General features: G+C 36.5%; 1 long non-coding RNA gene and 3 other non-coding genes across 4 annotated transcripts; all 4 read left to right on the top strand.

Annotated features, from left to right (window-relative positions):
• Positions 1–52: 52 nt before the first annotated feature.
• On the top strand, positions 53–20,201 carry LOC122430024. Its single transcript, XR_006266208.1, has 3 exons — positions 53–154; positions 319–471; positions 19,791–20,201. It is a non-coding gene; the product is annotated as an uncharacterized LOC122430024 (long non-coding RNA).
• Positions 6,653–6,734, top strand: TRNAS-AGA. Its single transcript has one exon. It is a non-coding gene; the product is annotated as a tRNA-Ser (tRNA).
• Positions 16,212–16,293, top strand: TRNAS-AGA. The gene has a single exon. It is a non-coding gene; the product is annotated as a tRNA-Ser (tRNA).
• Positions 19,500–19,581, top strand: TRNAS-AGA. The gene has a single exon. It is a non-coding gene; the product is annotated as a tRNA-Ser (tRNA).
• Positions 20,202–20,223: the final 22 nt, after the last annotated feature.

The following is a 20,223-nucleotide window of genomic DNA, read 5'->3' as shown; positions in this document are numbered from 1 at the left end:
ACGCTAAACTCCATTTCCCAGAGGCCTCAGCCAACGTGTGAGATCTCGTAGAGCGGGATCAAGCAATTCTACCCGCGAATGTTTGTTCCTAAATGTCTCAGGTAAAAGTCTTCGCTAGAGCTGTGGCTCTCAAGGTTTTGTGACCGGACTGATTGTAAGAATACACTTTTATATACAAATATAACTCAGAAACGTAAATAAGCATTTCATAATGCATTACTTGCCCTTATTCCTTGTCCGGCATTGTTTTTAGTGTTCTGTTCCTTTGTTTAAAATCTAGTCCTGACCCGTTATATTGTTTTCATGACTCTAAAATAGGTTGCGACCCACGTTTTAAACCGTGAAGTGGTCTTACCATGTTTTGCCCTACGGTAGTGCATTGTATTTGCCTACTTCAACCAGCATGTAGTTGCGAAAGGAGCCCAGCGCCAGTCGGTGTGTCCTTGGCAGAAAAGAATCCAACAGAAGTAGGTAGGTTTCTATATTTTTAAACATGTGGCCCAAGCACTTTACTCCTGTGCGTCTCCGTATTTGTATAGTCGGGCTAAGGTCAAGTCACCCAGTCTGTTGACTGACAAAACACTGAATTTGAAAATTCCAACATTGAGTATATGAAGAACAGTTATAGTCAAAGGAAAAGGAACAATATCTAGAAGCAGATTTCAGAAAAGACCTACTGTGAGAAATAGAAAATTTCAATAAACAATTCTTAGTAGGTTGTAAGAAGACATGGCCTAAATGAAACGAATGAAAGCTGTGAAAAAACAAGTTGAAATAAAAACACTGGATGAAAGGGGTTTAAAACACGTGCAAGCATGTTTAAAATGAAGGAAGATAATTAAAATCTTACTGGAGAAGAACAGAATTGATGCTGTGGTAAAGTGAATCAGTTGTATGCAGGATATTCTTTTAAAGCTGTGTGAATCATAAGAAAAACAGGAATGAAATAGAAGAAAGTGATAGATCTATATAAAGGAGAGAGGATGAAAAGCCAACATGTGTATGATTCCCTATCAGGAAGGAGAGAACACATGAAATCAGCTATCATTTAATAGTTTCTATGTGCCAGGAAGTGTTCTGACTGCTTTATACCTAACATTTAATTCTTAAAACGATCTTTATTAAGTTGTTTATTATTATTTCTTCTTTATTACAGAGGGAACTAAGGCACAGATAAGTTGAGTAGCCTGTCCGAGGTGACATAACCAATAAATGAGGAAGCTGAGACTTGAATTTAGTAATTTGGTCCCAAGCTCCCATTTTTAATCTCTAATAAACAATAGGCTCCCTAGTAAAGAGATGAACAATTTCCTAAGTTTAAGAAGAATGCACCTCGTTCATTGCAAGTAAGAGTGCAAAATGGTACAGCTACATTGGAAGACAGTTTAGCAGTTTCTTTCAAAACTAAGCACACTCTTACAACATGATCCAGCAATTGTACTCCTTGGTATTTACCTAAATGAACTGAAAAGTTAGACACACACAAACACCTAATTGTCAAAACTTGGAAGCAACCAAGGTGTTCTTCAATAGGTGAATGGTTAAATAGACTGTGGTATATCCCTGCTGTGTAATATTATTCAGCAATGAAAGGAGTTGGCAAGCTCTGGCAGTTGGTGAAGTACAGGGAAGCCTGGGGTGCTGCAGTTTGTGGGGCCGCAACGAGTCGGACTGAGTGAACTGAACTGAATGAAAGGAAATGAGCAATCAAGCTACCAAAAAAACACGCACATTAAATGCAAGTTGGTGAGTGAAAGAAGTTAAAGCGAAAAGGTTACATACTGTAGGAGTCCAACTATATAATATTATGGGAAAGTTAAAACTATGAAAACAGTAAACATCCATGGTTGCTAGGGGTTTGGAAAGGGAAGGAGGGATGAATGGATGTAGCACAGGGGATTTTTAGGGCAGTGAAATTATTTTGTATGACATTGTGGTGGTGGATGTATCCTTGTACATTTGTCAAACTCTCCTATAGAGTGTCAAACAAATACAGAGTGAACCCCTAATATAAACTGTGGTCAATAATAATTTATCAATATTTGCTCATCAGTTGTAGCAAATGTATTGTACTAATGCAAGATGTTAATAGGAAAAATTGGGTAGTGGAGGGGGGCAGTGGTGAGCCCAGATGGGATTTTTCTGTAAACCTAAAATTGTTTTCTTAAGTATATTAATTTTAAAAATATATAATTGTTAAAAGTGTTTCTGGTAAGGTCTCAGCGGGAAATGAGAGACATCTCATTAGAAATTGGAAATTAGAAATTGGATATCTAATTAGAAAAGTGATTCCTGTAAAGTAACAGAACTTGGCTGAATTGTGTTCTTCTGTGGGATGAAAAACAATTTGTAAGCAATAAATTTGAATATTTAGCTGAGCAAATTTCCTAGATAAATGTCAATGTGCTCCCTGGTTTCTCTGTGCTGTTTATAGTACAAAATGTAAGGAAAAAGACAAAAGAGGAAAGAAGTGTTAAGCAGAATAAGCAAAGAGAAACCATTTTATGATGGTTTGGAAAAACTTCAGCTACACCTTCTACAAACGAGGCTTCCAGTACAAGTTGAAATATGCATGTATTGAAAAAATGTATATGTAAAATTTCTGTCCTCAGTGACTTCTCTTCATAGTGTTAGCAACTGGGTGTATGTATAAAAAAGTAAGCAACCATTGTAAGCAGCATATAGATATTCCCTGAGTATATAGGCAAAATATTGAGTACCAACCATATGCCGAGCACCCATAAGAAACACTCTCTGCATATAAAGTATAATTTAGTGAATAAAAGCCAAGGTTTATTGAGTCTACTTAGTTACTAGCTATAAATACTTTACTTGAACCAACTCATTTAATTGATTCAGGGTGCCAAACAGAGAAAAGGATGGAAATTCACAGAAAATTCATAGGTTAATAAGAGTTCCAAAGAAAAGCAAGGAGAGATAAGAAAGCCTTCCTCAGTGATCAATGCAAAGAAATAGACGAAAACAATAGAATGGGGAAGGCTAGAGATCTCTTCAAGAAAATGAGAGATACAAAGGAAACATTTCATGCAAAGATGAGCACAGTAAAGGACAGAAATGGTATGGACCCATCTGAAGCAGAAGATATTAAGGAGAGGTGGCAAGAATACACAGAAGAGCTATACAAAAAAGATCTTCATGACCCAGATAACCACGATGGTGTGATCACTCACCTGGAGTCAGACATCCTGGAATGCGAAGTCAAGTGGGCATTAGGAAGCATCACTACAAACAAAGCTAGTGGAGGTGATAGAATTCCAGTTGAGCTATTTCAAATCCTAAAAGATGATGCCGTGAAGGTGCTGCACTCAGTATGCCAGCAAATCTGGAAAACTCAGCAGTGGCCACAGGACTGGAAAAGGTCAATTTTCATTTCAATCCCAAAGAAAGGCAATGCCAAAAAATATTCAAACTACCACACAGTTGCACTCAACTCACACACTAGCAAAGTAAAGCTCAAAATTCTCCAAGCCAGACTTCAACAGTATGTGAACTGTGAACTTCCAGATGTTCAAGCTGGATTTAGAAAAGGCAGAGGAACCAGAGATCAAATTGCCAACATCTGCTGGATCATTGAAAAAGCAAGACAGTTCCAGAAAAACATCTACTTTTGCTTTATTGACTACAGCAAAGCCTTTGAGTGTGTGGATCACAACAAACTGTGGAAAATTCTTCAAGAGATGGGAATACCAGACCACCTGACCTGCCTTTTGAGAAATCTGTTAAGAAGCAACAATTAGAACTGGACATGGAACAACAGACTGGTTCCAAATGGGGAAAGGAGTACGTCAAGGCTGTATATTGTCACCCTACTTATTTAACTTATTTGCAGAGTACATCATACAAAATGCTGGGCTGGGTTCGGGATTGCCAGGAGACATACACAGATGACACCACCCTTATGGCAGAAAGCAAAGAAGAACTAAAGAGCCTCTTAATGCAAGTGAAAGAAGATGATGAAAAAGTTGGCTTAAAACTCAACATTCAGAAAACTAAGATCATGGCATCTGGTCCCATCACTTCATGGCTAAAAGATGGGGGAACAATGGAAACAATGAGAAACTTTATTTTGGGGGGCTCCAAAATCACTGCAGGTGGTGGCTGCAGCCATGAAATTAAGACACTTGCTCCTTGGAAGAAAAGCTATGACAAACCTAGACAGCATATTAAAAAGCAGAGACATTACTTTACCAACAAAGGTCCATTTAGTCAAAGCTATGGTTTTTCCAGTGGTCATGTATGGATGTGAGAGTTGGACTCTAAAGAAAGCTGAGTGCCAAAGAATTGATGCTTTTGAACTGTGGTGTTGGAGAAGACTCTTGAACATCCCTTAGACTGCAAGGAGATCCAACCAGTCCATCCTAAAGGAAATCAGTCTTAATTATTCATTGGAAGGACTGATGCTGAAGCTGAAACTCCAATACTTTGGCCACCTGATGGGAAGAACAGACTCATTTGAAAAGACCCTAATACTGGGAAAGATTGAAGGCGGGAGGAGAAGGGGATGACAGAGGATGAGATGGCTGGATGGCATCACCAACCTGATGGACATGAGTTTGAGTATGCTCTGGGAGTTGGTGATGGACAGGAAAGCTTGGCATGCTGCAGTCCATGGGGTTGCAAAGAGCCAGACACAATTGAACTGAACTGAACTGAACTTGCACAGTGGCCAGAATTTTGGTAATAACCAGATTTTTAATTCAAGAAAATGGATAATGAAAATCTTAGTATGTCATAAATAATAAATATTCATGCATAACATACCTTTTACTGGCAGCAAAAATATTACATCATAATAGATGAATTATTTTTCAAAAGATATTTGCCAAAGCTTAATGGATACACCCAAAAAACATATGAAAGCAAAGCACTCAATGCATTTACACACAGCAAACAGACCCATGTACCCAGCATCCAATTTGAGAGTTAAAATCATTACTCTCCTTGTTAAACTCCTAGTTAAAACTCCTTTCAAGCGTAGTGGGACTTCCCTGTCATGTCCACTCAAGGGTAGTCATTACCCTCATCTCTACTGTACAACATACAGTAATTTCACCTATTCTTAAACTTTAAAAAATTGGAATGCACTATAATATGTGTTCCTTTTTGTCTGACTTTTTCCACTCTCTATTAGCTTGTGAAATTTTGTCCATATGGGGTTATGTGTACTTGTAATTCCTTCACTCTCCTTGTGGTGTGATATTACACTGAAAAAGACTCAATTTGCCTTTTCTACTGTAGATGAACTTTGGGTTGTTTCCAATTTCAGCTTAAAGTAATAGCTACACTACTTTTTGTTTCTTACAACTCAACTCTGTCTCTTCCTTTACTGAGATCCATTCTGACATGCTTAAATTTTTTTAAGTCCAGAAAAACAAAGTTGCATCTGTGTCCAATCCTTGTTCCTTGTTATCCTAAATCAACCTGTTGATTAATAATTTTGGTTCAGATGCATCACTAATTACTTCCTGTTTTGCATATGTATTTTTTTAAGCACAAAGGTTTTTTCTTTTTTTCCAAAGGTTTTCTTTGATACCTAACTTCCTTTAAAGCTAGTGTTCCAAATGACTTCAGAGAATATATATACTTGATAAAAATATGTACACCAAATAACATGTTATGTGTAAACTATGGACAGCAATCTTTTTAGCATAATTTTTGTCAAAACTGCTTCATGCCTGTCCCTTCAGAACAGGTTGTCTCCCATAAAACCACTGAACATCTTAGGTCTCTCTGCCTTTACCTCATTCTCTTCTCTTCCTCTCCTCCTTCTCCTTCCTGGTCCCTCCTCCTCACTTCTCTGTTTAGGTGATGTGATTTCTCTGTTTGCGATTGTTTTCCTCTTTTCTTAAATTATTAGTGAAAAACACCAAGAAGTAGACAAAAGCCAATTACAGTGATGTTTGCACTGGACTGGCCCAGGAAAACTCATATTGTCAGCTTTTGACTCAGATGGGAAAACAAGAAGGGGGAAAAGAAAACATACTTGCAGGTTAAAGTTTGAGAAAATGAACTCCTATCTTGGTAAAAATCAAACTAAGATCTTCTTTTTAGAAGGTAGCCAGGTTCTAGGGGCGACAGGAACTCACCAACCATCTATAAATTTTATTCTTAACCACAAGCGTGGAAGCGTATAGTGAAATACAAAGCACGGTACAAACACAATGGGATTGGCGTTCCGTTAGGTTTGATGTGGGCTGAGGCACTTAGGGACACAGAACAAGTGGGATGCAAGGAGGCTTTTGTGCATCATTTCCCTCACTCTTTACTTAGCACATAAATCAGGGAACTAAGCCCCACCCTGAAAGCCACTAGCGTTCTTTAAGGGGCCTCAGTGCCTGCAAGGAAGTTCCAAACAAAAGCTACACCTTTTGTTAAATAGCCTCAGGGCTATTTAACTCCAGACAACTCGAAAGGCTACTGCTGATGCAGTGAGGACTCCCCTTCTAGTGCTCTCTGTCCCGACAGTTGCCCAGAGAATTTGACCTCCATGCCAAACTTGTATTTCACCTGAGGGTTTCTATTCAGTTTGCAAGAGTACGTTTTCTTGCACCAAACTCATTTTTGTTGTTTCCCATGACATCGGCCAGTGAAATTTGTATTTAAGGATTTAAATGGAGAGGATGCTGCTCGTGTAGTCGTGGCCGAGTGGTTAAGGCGATGGACTAGAAATCCATTGGGGTCTCCCCGCGCAGGTTCGAATCCTGCCGACTACGGTGTGTACTTCTAAGTCTGAAGCTTGTTAAAATGAGCTACATTGTAGGTACCTTTCCAAGGCAATCTTTTTGCTTCGACTCTGCCTTGGAAACTTAAAAATCTCTCAGCAGTCAACGGATACTCTTTTAGCAACTACTTCCAGTGTTGTCCAAATTCAGGTCATGGCCATGCGTGTAGATAGGAATCAGTGCACCAAAAAGGCAGCTATCGAGAGAGAGCGCGAGAGCGAGCGAGCGTCTTATTTTCCCTTTTTGTCTTTTATTGTAAAGTTCTCACAGAGCACTGTCGCTGGCCGTCCCACTGTGCTGCCAGTTCTGGGAAGTGAGGGAGGAACTGGAATGGACTTAAAGCTAGACATGGATATATTTGGCTCGGACACTGAATCGCACGATGTATAGTTGATAGCAGGAAGCATAGCTTGCACAGTGAATTAATAAAGACAATGGTAAGCAACTGTATGGAGATTCCTCTAGAGTAGCATACTGTCTTTCCACATTAGTGCTGTAGTGTGCATCTCTGCCTGTCCTGATGGAGACTGAGGTTTGATTCTCCTACACATTGGGCATTGTCTCTCTTCTATTAATAATTAACCATCAAGGACTGGAATTCAGTAAGTAATATGAAGAGAGGATGCCCTCTCCACAGTTACCAAGTGATCCAGCCGATTTAGTGACAGATTACATTTTTATTTTATGTAAGTGTATAATATGTAATATTATGAGTATACATGTACTTTAAGATATATATAATTTTAAAAGTGTGTGTTTTAAATATATATATGTGTGTGTGTATACTTTTCTCCCTTATATATGATAGAGACAGAAAAGGAAAATACAGTAATACAAATGCTAACATTTGGGGACTGGATTAGCCAGGAATTGTCTGTATTCTTGTAACTTTTCTGTCAATCAGAAATTATTTCAGAATTAAATTATTTTAAAATAAAAAGTTAAAAAAAGACTAATAAAACCATAACTGAAAAATATTTTCATTGACATTTAAAAGCATAGATATACAATTTGAACCATAGATATGACAGAAATAAGAAGTAAATTAATGAATGAGAGTTTAGAACTGATGAAAGAATGCAATGCAAACTGCTGTAGTAAGCAAGGACATTAATAACACATGAGAAGAGCTAAATAGAGAGAGCATACCTAAAACAACATTGTTTAATAATGATTACACTTTACGATGTGAAAATAAGATGATGCTATAATTCAAAACAATAACAATAACTATAACAACAATAACAATAACAAACAACAAATAACAATAACAAACTCCAGCAATAACATGTGTGGTGGGAAGGTGTGGCCAAATCCAAATTATTCTATGTTCCCTTATAATGTTGAATAAGGTTAGAATTAAATGTACACTCAAAACATGATACATATTTGGACCATTGCTGAATACTAGAACACCTGACCTGCCTCTTGAGAAACCTGTATGCAGGTCAGGAAGCAACAGTTAGAACTGGACATGGAACAACAGACTGGTTCCAAATAGGAAAAGCAGTACATCAAGGCTGTATATTGTCACCCTGCTTATTTAACTTATATGCAGAGTACATCATGCGAAATGCTGGGCTGGAAGAAGCACAAGCTGGAATCAAGATTGCCAGGAGAAATATCAATAACCTCAGATATGCAGATGACACCACCCTTATGGCAGAAAGTGAAGAACTAAAAAACCTCTTGATGAAAGTGAAAGAGGAGAGTGAAAAAGTTGACTTAAAGCTCAACATTCAGAAAACTAAGATCATGGCATCTAGTCCCATCATTTCATGGCAAATAGATGGGGAAACAACAGAAACAGTGAGAGACTTTATTTTGGGGGGGCTCCAAAATCACTGCAGATGGTGATTGCAGCCATGAAATTAAGAGACACTTACTCCTTGGAAGGAAAGTTATGACCAATCTAGACAACATATTAAAAAGCAGAGACATTACTTTGCCAACAAAGGTCCGTCTAGTCAAGGCTATGGTTTTTCCAGTGGTCATGTATGGATGTGAGAGTTGGACTATAAAAAAAGCTGAGCACTGAAGAATTGATGCCTTTGAACTGTGGTGTTGGAGAAGACTCTTGAGAGTCCCTTGGACTACAAGGATATCCAACCAGTCCATCCTAAAGGAGATCAGTCCTGGGTGTTCATTGGAAGGACTGATGTTGAAGCTGAAACTCCAGTACTTTGGTCACCTGATGCAAAGAGCTGACTCATTAGAAAAGACCTGATGCTGGGAAAGGTTGAGGGCAGGAGGAGAAGGGGACAACGGAGGATGAGATGGCTGGGTGGCATCACCGACTCGATGGACATGAATTGGGTAAACTCTGGGAGTTGATGATGAACAGGGAGGCCAGGTGTGCTGCGGTTCATGGGGTCGCAAGGAGTCAGACACGACGAAGTGACTGAACTGAACTGAACTGGATGACTGTTAAAAAATCAGTGAGCCATGATTTCTGTCAGCCATGTTCAAAACCAAGCAGCTTTTGTTTTTTTAATGAAGGAATAGAAAGATATAAGAATAATTTTGAAATTTTAATTTAAAATTAGTTTTTAACATCTTGTCATCAAATTTTGGTAGTCAGATTTAAAAGTTAATATTATTGTGCAGCACTGTCAGACACTAGATTATTTCTTCAGTAATTTTATTGCACAGTTGAGTGGTCAAATTCATTCCTTTTCCCTGTCATTGAATCTCATTTGTCCCTCATTTGTCTATTACTTCTTTTCATCATAGACAAAATATTTATTTTTTACAGAGGAAGAAAGATTGATCATAGATAAGACCTATAAAGGCACTGATGAGCAGTCAACATAGGCATGGCTTGAAGGGCCACATCCTTGAAAGAAGGGAAACACATGATGAGTTGTACAAGAGCTTGCCCCTGAGGGACACATTCTGTTTTGCAACATTTTATCAATAGACTAGACTTTAGGTGGAAAAAGCAATTGCACTGAACTGAAGAGACACTCATTAGTGTTTGGCTACCAAAATCTATAGGACCTGCAGGTCAAAATTCAGATGACGAGGGAACCACAGAGAAGGAACTCAAACTTCTACATATAAATTCTCCTTACAGTATTGGCTAATTCCTGAATTGCCAACACACAAGAAAAGTTCCAAAACTCTGTAGGAAAGAGCAGCTGGAAGGCTAAAAATCTGTAGATTCATCACCTGCTTAGTTTTTGAGAAACAGAGGTTAAAGTTCATGCCTCTCCCAGTTAATAAACTCTGTTATTTGAGACCTCAGAAACATATCTTTTAAGCAGTAAGGGACAAACCCAGCTGTAAGGACTAAATGAAGAGTAAGGTCTGTGTCTTCAGAGTTACGAGAAGAGAACCTAACATAGACCAACCATAATAATGGCTCAGTCTTTGTATATTCCAGAAAGACTACCAGCAAACTCTGAATGTTCAGAAAGAAAGCAATATAGGTCTATATAGCCCATTGATCAAAGAAGAAAGCACAATAGAGATTTTAAAATACTTTGAGCTGAATGAAAATAAAAATATGATACATCATAATTTGTCTGATGTAGCTAAAGCTGTTTTTATAGAGAAATTTTTATCTTTAATTCCATGTATTAGAACAAGGGAAAGATTGAAAATCAGTGATCTAATTCAAGAAGCTATAAAAACCTGGGAACTTAAATGCAAACGGTAGAAGGAACTATTAAAATAAGTGCAGAAATCAATGAAAAGCAGATATACATCAGAAGAAATCAGCAAAGCAAAAGGTTGGTTCTTCGAAAAGACTGATAAAATAGATAAACCCAATGAGAATAACCAAGAAAAAAAGAGAGTAAGATAAAACACAAAATGCCACATCAGGAAAGATATAGATGATATTCATATATATCCTAAATATATTTTAAAAACAAGAAGGTATTAGAAACATCTTGATGTCAGTATACATGAAGCATTTGATAAAATGGATATCTTCTTTGAAAAATACCATGTACCACAGGGACACAGAAAGCAACTGGAAATCTGAATTGTCCTATGCCTATTAAAGAAATTAAATCCATAATTTAAAAAGTCACTCATATAAACCTCCAGGCCTAGGTAGAATCTCTTCTGAATTCTTCTATACAAATAAGAGATAAATATCAATCTTTTAGAAACTCTTTCAGAGGATAGAAAAGATTCTGTATCTTGATTATGGTGATTATTACACAAGTATATACATATGTAGAAATTCATCATACTGTATAGTTAAGACTTGTGGTCTCTTCAGTGTAAAAATTACACTTAAATTTTGAAAATGAGAAAAATTAAGGCAAAGTAAGGATGGTTTAACTCAAGCAAAAGGAGAATTCCTCACTAGCAGATGTATATTACAAGACATAATAACAGGTATTCTTGAGGTTAAAGAAAAATAAAGAATTTGAAAACTGGCATTAATAGGTAAATTAATGTGGTAGCTGGATTCATGATCAGTATAAAATATATCAAGTGTATTCATATGTACCAACAACAAACATTTGGAAATTAAAAGTGGTTTAATTTCAATTTCAATAGCATCAAAAATGACAACTGCTTAGGAGTAAATCAAATAAAAGATGTTCAGATAGCTATACTAAAGTCTTTAATGTATAAGTAAAAATCCAAAGAGAAGAAGTAAAATAATATAAGTACCTTCAATCTAAAAAGAGTCAAAGAAGCAGAAATTAGAGAACAAGACCATACCAGCAAAATTAAAAGAAGAGCAAGATGATAGAGTTAAACTTAACTAAATATTTATCTTGAATATAAGTAGGTTAAATATTTCAGTTAAAAAACAAAGATTGTCATAATGGAAAAAATTATGAATGAAAAGAGTTTACCCCAAACTATATGTTCTCTATAAGACATGCAGTTTGACATACGGGTTTTTAAAAAAGGATTAGAGTAAAAGAATATAAAAGACATATCAGAACAAGTTACCAAAAAAGATAGACCAGAACCATTTTAGTGATAATAATTTGGTATTTGTAGATTCTTAAGAAAATAGCATTAGTAGAAATAATATTTCATAACCTCAAGGTTCAATTTAGTAAGAAGATATAACAATCTTATATTTGTATGCACATAATAACAGCTTTGAAGTAAAGAAAACAAAGGATAGGTAGAGCTAAATGGAGAAATGTAAAAATCCATTATCGTAGTTTAGTATTTTAGCACTTGTATAGAAATAACTGATGGGACAAAGAGACAAAAATTGTCAGGAAATTTTAAATAATGGGATTAATATGATACCCAACTAAAGAATATCTTTCTTGTTGAAGTATGCATGAAATATGTAACAAAATCACCAAATGCTAAGCATAATGCAGCTCTCAATAAATTTCAAAAGATTGAGATCATGCAGAATATGTTGTCTGAGCACAGTATAATTAAATAAAAATCAATATCAATAGCATAAATAAATAGAAAATTCCCAAATTTTGCAAAATTAAATAATACAGTGCTAAATAATCCCATGAATCAAATAGATTTTTTAAAACTATAAAATATTTTTAACTAAATGATGAAAATAGGATATATCACAACTGTGACATGAAACTAAAACAGTGCTTAAAGTCTAATTTTTAGCTCCAGATTCACACACTAGGAAGAAGAGAAATTGAAATTTAATGATCTAAGATTTCCTCTTGAGAACCTAGCTAGGTTTTAGAGTTTATTAAACTCTAAAAGTTAGAAGGAAAGAACTAATGAGAATAAAAGTTGTAATCACTGAAAAAGAAGGGAAAAATAGACAAAATCAACAAAGGAAAAATTCACTTTTTAATTAGTAAAATTGTTACCCCAAATCAAGACTGATGTTTTTAAAAAAGAAAAAGTTAACTAGAATAAACAGAGGACAACATTAAAGATCTTACTAATATCAAGATTAGGGTCAGAGGATAAAATGAATAGTTTGGGGGGAAATTTTGTCAATAGAAGATAAAGGCTTATATATATACACAGTTTACAAAGCAAACACAAAAGGAAATGAAAAGTTTAGATAGTCTGAAGTTTGTTAAATTAAAATCATAATTACCTTTTGTACTAGTTTACTATGACTGCCATGACAAAATACCAGAGATTTAGTGGCTTAAACAACAGAAATTCATTTTCTCACAGTTCTGGAGGCTGAAAGTCCAAGATCAAGATGTCATCAGGTTGGTTTCTCCTGAGGCCTCTTCCCTAGGCTTGCAGATAGTCACCTTCTCTCTGTGTCTTCACTGGGTCTTTCCTCTGTGCATGCTTATCTGTGGTATCTCTGTATGCCCAAATTTCCTCTTCTTATCAGGATACTGAGGTTAAATTAGTGCCCATTTTAACAGCCTCATTTTAAATTATTAACTTAATTCCCGACTCTGTTTATGAGGCCAGCATAATCTTCATATTAAAATCTGACAAAGATGTTACTAGAGGAGTTACATGTCAAACTTTGTGATAAACCTTCTAGTGCAAAACCACTAAAGAAAATAATAGCAATCAGATCTAGTAATATATAGAGAGAAGAGTCAAAGTAAAAAGGTAATGCTTGTTTTTATAATATGAAATCTGCTTAATATATAAAAAATCGATCACTTTAAATGTATTACAAAATGTAAGAGAAAAAACAAATCATATTAGTAGATGCAAAAAAATTTGAAAAAATTCAATGCCAATCATTAAATTTTTGAGCAGTTTAGAAATAGAAAGGAGATTTCTTAATCTCATAATGCATATATACAAAATCCTACATCTAACATCCTAATTGTGGTAAAAAAATTCTTTTAAACTGTATCTTTTTTTCCCCAGTATTTATTTATTTATTTGGCTTGCCAGGTCTTAGTTTCTGCATGCAGGATCTTCGATCTTTGTTGCTGCATACACGATCTTTAGTTGCAGTGTGTAGTTCCATGACCCTGGGCCCCTTGCATTGGGAACTGAAGAGTCTTAGCCACTGGACCACCAGAGAAGTCCCTCTGGTAAATATTTGACACTTTCTCCCAGTTAAGGGCCAGGACAAGCATAACCACTATTACCACTGTTATTCAACATTGTATTGGGCATTCTTAGGCCAGGCAACAAGACAAAGAATTAAAAGATATTTAGATTGATAATGAGTATCTTTCATCAGTTCTATTCAAATAGGACTGTCATCGTTTGCAGGTGATATGAATAAGTGCTTGGAAAATCTCCTAAGATCTACAAATTAGTAGAATTAATAAGTAAAAATAGCAAAATTACTAGATACAAAATCCCATATTCAACTATATATTTTCATATATACCAGCAACAATGGACAATTTTTGTCACATAATAGCAAGAAAACTATCAATATCCTAATAATAATTATAATAAATGTAATAAAAATGTGCAAGACTATATTAAAAATTCCAAATCATTGTGCAGAGAATTTTAATAATATCTAAATAAATGAAAAGATATATTTATTGATTGAAAGCCTCAAATTCAATATATTTGAAATAAAATGCTCAAAGAGGACTTCCAATAGAATTGAAAAACCATTTCTAAAATACATGTACATATAGAAAGGACCTAGAATAGTCAAGGAAATCTTGCAAAGAAAGAACAAATCTGGAGGACTTTTTACTACCACACAACAAGTTTTATTCTGAAGCTATACTGATTAATAAAATGTGATATTGGTATAAAGATAAAGGGAACAAAATAGATATGCTGATACAAGACCATGTACATTTAACGAAGTGGCACTGCAGTTCAAAGGAGAACATGATAGATTTTTCAAAAGGTGGTACTAGGTCAACTGGATATACAAAGGAAAACAATGTGGACATTGCCTTCTGTAAACTAGCCCCTAAACTAATTGAAGATGGCTTAAAGACCTAAATGTGCAAGGTAAAAATAATAACATTTACAGAGGAAAACAGACTACTTCATGAACTTTGGGTTGCCAAGAATTTCCTGTTTAAGAGCCACAAAAAGCAATAACCATAAAAGGTAATTTTGACTTGTTTAAACTTAAAAACTTTAGCATATCCAAAGACATTATTAACAGAAAAGGCACAGAGTGGGAGATGTTTAGAAGTATATCTGAGAAAGATTTATGTCTAGAATATATACAGAACTCCTTAAAATCGGTGAGAAAAAAGACAATAGGTAATAAATCAGATGTGGGAATCTGGGCAATATCTCTTGGGATGATGACAGATAAGCTGGTCACTAACTGTGGGGTCCACTTCAAGGACGGTGTCAATCAGCTTCCTCTCAGTGCAGTACTGGCACATTACTTTTAACTCTCTAGGAAGGGCCTCCATTTTTGACAGAGTTTTCATTTTCAACATCTGTACATGGTATAGTAGATTGCCAGTAATCATCTATTTCCATGTCTTCTAGGTTAACTTTCCTGAACTATAAAGGCTAGACGGTTAAAACTACATGTTCCTAGCTCCCTTGCAGTTAGGTGTGATCTAAGCTTTTTCTCAGTTGTCTAAGGTGGAAATAAGACTCCTTCTAGTTTGGTTCTTTTGTGCTAACAAGCATTGTCATGGACACTTTGGGGGTTTCCTCAGAGGAATACAAGGTGAGGGGCCTCGTTTGATTTGCCAATTTGCATCTAGAAGCATGGCATACTCCAAAACATGCAGTTCTCAAAATGTGGTCCCCAGACCAACACTACCAGCAGCATTTGGCACCTTGCCTAGAAATGTAAATTGCTTTCTGCGTTTCTCTATTTGTTGCCCATTAATCATAGGGCCAAATTAACCACCAGAGTTGTTTACTTTCTGCTATCTGAACCACTCCATTATCTAGCTCACACACACCAAGCCAATAATTTCTCCCGCCCTTCAGTTCAGTTCGTGTCCGACTCTTTGCGACCCCATGTAAGCCTAAGTAAGGGGACGACAGAGGATGAGATGGTTGGATGGCATCACCGGCTCGATGGACATAAGTTTGAGCAAGCTCCGGGAGTTGGTGATGGACAGGGAAGCCTGGCATGCTACAGTCCATGGGGTCGCAAAGAGTCGGACACGACTGAGCGAATGAACTGAACTGAAGTAAGCCCAGGGCCAGGTATAAGACAACTAGAGACAGGCCCTATGCCCCAAACTCCTCAGATTGAATTTGGCTTCTTTGGACTCCAGGAAGCCCGAACATCCCGGACTGGAAGACTGTTAGGTCCTGACTTCCCCTCGGTATGGGCTAGATTTAATGCCAGTGGTGGCGACTGCAGAAGACTGGAAGAGCCTGACTGGGTGCCTAGAGCAGGCAGCGCCCGGGAGTGTTATCTGAAGTTTGCTGGTAACGCTAATGCTCATGCGGTGAGGGCTCATTCCAGTGTCCGTGATTCCAGGGGGCCTCCGAGAGGTTAGCTTCCCTTCCTAATTCTCGTTTCACATCAGCATTTCCAATAAGCTCACCGAGGACAAGTGTTTGTACCTCTGTGCGTATATATATATATATATATATATAAATTTTTTTTTTTTAAGGTTGCCACGTGATTCCTGTCACTCCACCCCCAACTCAGTAGATGTAGTCGTGGCCGAGTGGTTAAGGCGATGGACTAGAAATCCATTGGGGTCTCCCCGCGCAGGTTCGAATCCTGCCGACTACGAGAGGTTTTTTTTGTTTTTGTTTTTTTAATTATTATTCCTGAATACTTGTCCAGCTTGGCCGGCCCTCACTCAAAATGCACTTAGCTCCTGTCCTGAGATGACTAAAAAAAAAAAAAAAAAAACCCCACAGACAACAAAAAAAACTACCACCTCAGATATTCTTGTCCACAGAATTATGCCCTTTTTGAAAGAACTCACACAGAAAAGATACCTCACTTTAAAAAGTAAAGGTCTTGAAATCGTGGCTTCCTGCTCCGTTTTCAGGAAGTCGAACCTGAGCTATTCCATAAGATTCTAGTAAGCATTGTCAAACCAGCGAGCAAACCAACATTGTCTTGCTAAATGACTCAGTTCAGGAGTCTGTGATACAGGTGGAACGAGAGGCACTCTTCACCAGTGGTGTGTGCGCTTGTCTATTACCTGCAATACCGGGGCTCCGTTCCCAGACAGGTCATTTTTCAGAATTTTGTGACTCTGACAAACTGTTCTTGTTTTTCCGCTCAAATGTTAAGTTTCTTCTTTTCAAGGCAGCCAAATGTAATGGAAAAGAAGGGAGCAGAGGAAATAATTTGATGAGTAACATAAAAGGAAAATAATAACCTGACAAGCGAGAAACTTGACAGACATGTTCTTAATCAGTTGATCATAGTTAACATTTGGAGTATTAGGACATTTAACATCATGTGCATCTCCACATGATGAAGTGCAGAGGACACAACCTCACTTATGTGTTATTCCTGCTAAAAATACATAATCTGAATTTTAACTCTCAGAAAACATCAGACAAAATCAAATCGAGGGGGCATTGTGGCTCAGCTGGTAAAAGAATCTGCCCGCAATGCGGGAGACTTGGGTTCGATCCCTGGACTGGGAAGATCCGCTGGGGAAGGAAAAGGCTACCCGCTCCAGTATTCTGGCCTGGAGAATTCTGGGTCGCAAACAGTCAGACAAGACTGAGCGACGTTCACTTTCTGCAAAATATCTGACCTGATTTTTTTTAAAATGTCAATGAAATGAAAAACAAAGTAAGATTGAGAAACTCAATTCAGATTAAAGGACTAAAGAGACATGTCAACTGAATGCAATGTATTTTCTTTGAAATAAAGTGTTTGCACAGTTGGCAAAGCATTAACAAGGTCTTTAGATTAAACAAGACTTTCAACTTTGATTTTATAATTATTCCGTGGTTAGGAAAGAGAAGGTCCCAGTTTTCAGAAAATGCATAATGAAGTTTTTAAGGGTAAAGGACTGTCTTGTCTAAAATTCATTCATAATAGTTAACAAAAAAGTTATACATATGTAAATCTGTCTATATTAGGAAAAAAAGTACATTTGATAAATTATTAACATTTGATGAATGTAGGTAAAGGATTTATGAAAATTCTTTGTACTACCCTTGCAACTACTTCTAATAATATCAAAATAAAATATTTTAAAAAGGAAAAGAAACAAATAGAACAGGAATAAAAATGCACTAATTGAAATTAAAGACCAAATACAATTTGAACCTTAGATGTAACATAGGTGATGAGGAAATTATTAAATATATTAGACCTAATGAAAGAATAGTATGCAAAATTCTATAGTAAGCAAGGAAATAAATAATATTTTTAATAATGACTGATATTTAAGATATAAGTATAATATGGAAGTACTACACAGCAGTATTATGCATGGTTAGAGAGTATGAATATAATAAAATCATTTTGGGATCTAATGATTTTGTGTCAGGTGAAAGAGAAGTGCATTGGACAGATGAGTTTTACATCAGCTTTTCTGTGACATTGCCATCAAAGTTAAAAATTAAGAAAACACCCATCTAGGGTATAAAAATAAACCTGAAAATTTAATCAACATTTTTATTTAAAAATTAATTATTACCATTGTTATTTAAATGTTATTGTTTAATACAAGCAGGCATAAATAAGCTACAATGATATATCATACAACATGGAGAATATAGTCAATATTTTATAATGACTATAAATGGGGTATAACCTTTAAAAATTGGGAGTCACTCTATTGTATACCTGTAACTTATATAGTATTATACAGCAATTATACTTCAAGTTAAAAAATAAAATTAAATTAAAAAAACAAAATGTTAGTAGTTACAATGTTAAAATGATACTGTGCAATAGTTATTCAATAAATTATTTCTTCAATCCCTACTTCACATTTGAAGTAATATATAGATGCCCAATTTCAGCTAAGCTTGAATATTGTCTGTGTTTCTTCTTTTCATTATAGGCCATATATAAAATGTATGTGTATATAACAAGTGGAAGTTAAGATCAAGTATTCCATTTGCACAAAAATATAAAAGCCTAGGAATAAATCTAACAGAAGATTGCAAGAAATCTATATTGAAAACAACGAGATATTACTGGTGGAAATTAAATGGAGAAAAATATTATGTTTATTTTTCTGTAAGACTGAGCTTTGTTAAAATGTCAACTATTTCCAAATTGATCAATAGATTTAATGAAATCCCAATCAGCTTCCAAATAAATATTATATGGAAGTTAACTCAGAGTTTCAAAAACATTTGGAAGTGTAGAGCAACTTAAAAAATAAGAATATTGAAGATAGCAAAACTGGAGAACTTACACAATACATATATCAAGACATACAGTTACTTATAAATCTACAGTAATTAAAATGGCAAGCTATTGGTTATTACATATAAGTAAATACCAAAACTTTATCTCTATACCAACTTGACCAGGTTGAACTACATTCCCCAGAATTGGTTTTCCTGTGTTTCTAGTTAGATGGAACCCAAAAGATATTCTTATGGAATATTTGGAGGGAGAAAAGTCAAGGAGAAGCCATTCTGTAACTCATAATAACTCATCTGCGGACTTACCTTGTCACGTGGCAGCAGTTGGGCCTGCAACCGCCCCACCTTCCCCTGGATCCTCCTTCAGGCTCCTCTCTTTCTGGACCAAATGTGTATGCTTAGCTCCAAATGAAGGGCTCTGGCTTCTGCAGGATACCTGCACCACTAAGGTCAGGGGCAACTAGAGCTGCCGCAGATTTCAGTCCATTGCTTGGGGCTCCAGTTCATGCTTGTGGGTTCCAGTTTGTTTTCAATCTTCCCCAGTTCTCAAAACCTACTTTCTTATACGTAGGGCGATAGTCGACATGGTTTCTGTTCTTTCTTGTCTATAATTTGAAAAAAAAAATTACACGGAAAAGTTGTGTAGTCGTGGCCGAGTGGTTAAGGCGATGGACTAGAAATCCATTGGGATCTCCCCGCGCAGGTTCGAATCCTGCCGACTACGACAGCCAGCCTTTTGGAGTGACGTAAGGTGGAAATTTCTCCGCCGAAAGAGAAAATTGAAACGTAAACCACAGCCTTGTCAAGGAATTTTAAATAAACTTGTTCTGTTCTTTGTCCAGGCCAAAACTCCACGACTATGGGGAAAGGGAGTTACTATTACTCTATTACTTTTTTATTATTAATAAGTAGACCTAATTATTTTCCCGCCAGCGGAGCATCTGGACAGTTCTCCGGAACACCTTGAGTTTCCCTCGCTTCCAACCAAACCCGCTCGAATCCTGTGTTTTCAAGACAGTTCTTCGGTATTTCTTCCCCTGCGGAAACCAGCCCTGTTTCCTAGGTCACAGTCTTCAGCCAGCAGGAGCACAAGTTCAACTGTTTGGTCGCCTGGATTCGTTGCTTTCAAATGTAGTAGGGAAGAAACCATCCAAGAAACCAACGCCATCACTGTCGGAGGAGCAGGCTGTCTTGCTGGGGTTGTAGTTTCAGCTTTGTGGCGGAGGTGGGTGGAGCGAGAGAGCTGGGAGATAGCCGGGAGCCACACTCGGTTGGTCGCGGACAAGTCCGAGGGAATTTAGACTTAAATTTGTCAAAGTTAATCAACAAAATAAAACACAGAAATTGTCAGTAGGGAGAAGGTCAA

The sequence above is a fragment of the Cervus canadensis genome, chromosome 28 (assembly GCF_019320065.1).
Source record: "Cervus canadensis isolate Bull #8, Minnesota chromosome 28, ASM1932006v1, whole genome shotgun sequence".
Classification (NCBI taxonomy): Eukaryota; Metazoa; Chordata; class Mammalia; order Artiodactyla; family Cervidae; genus Cervus; species Cervus canadensis.
The sequence above is the reverse complement of the archived record's forward strand: the minus strand, read 5'-3'. Positions and strand labels throughout refer to the sequence as shown.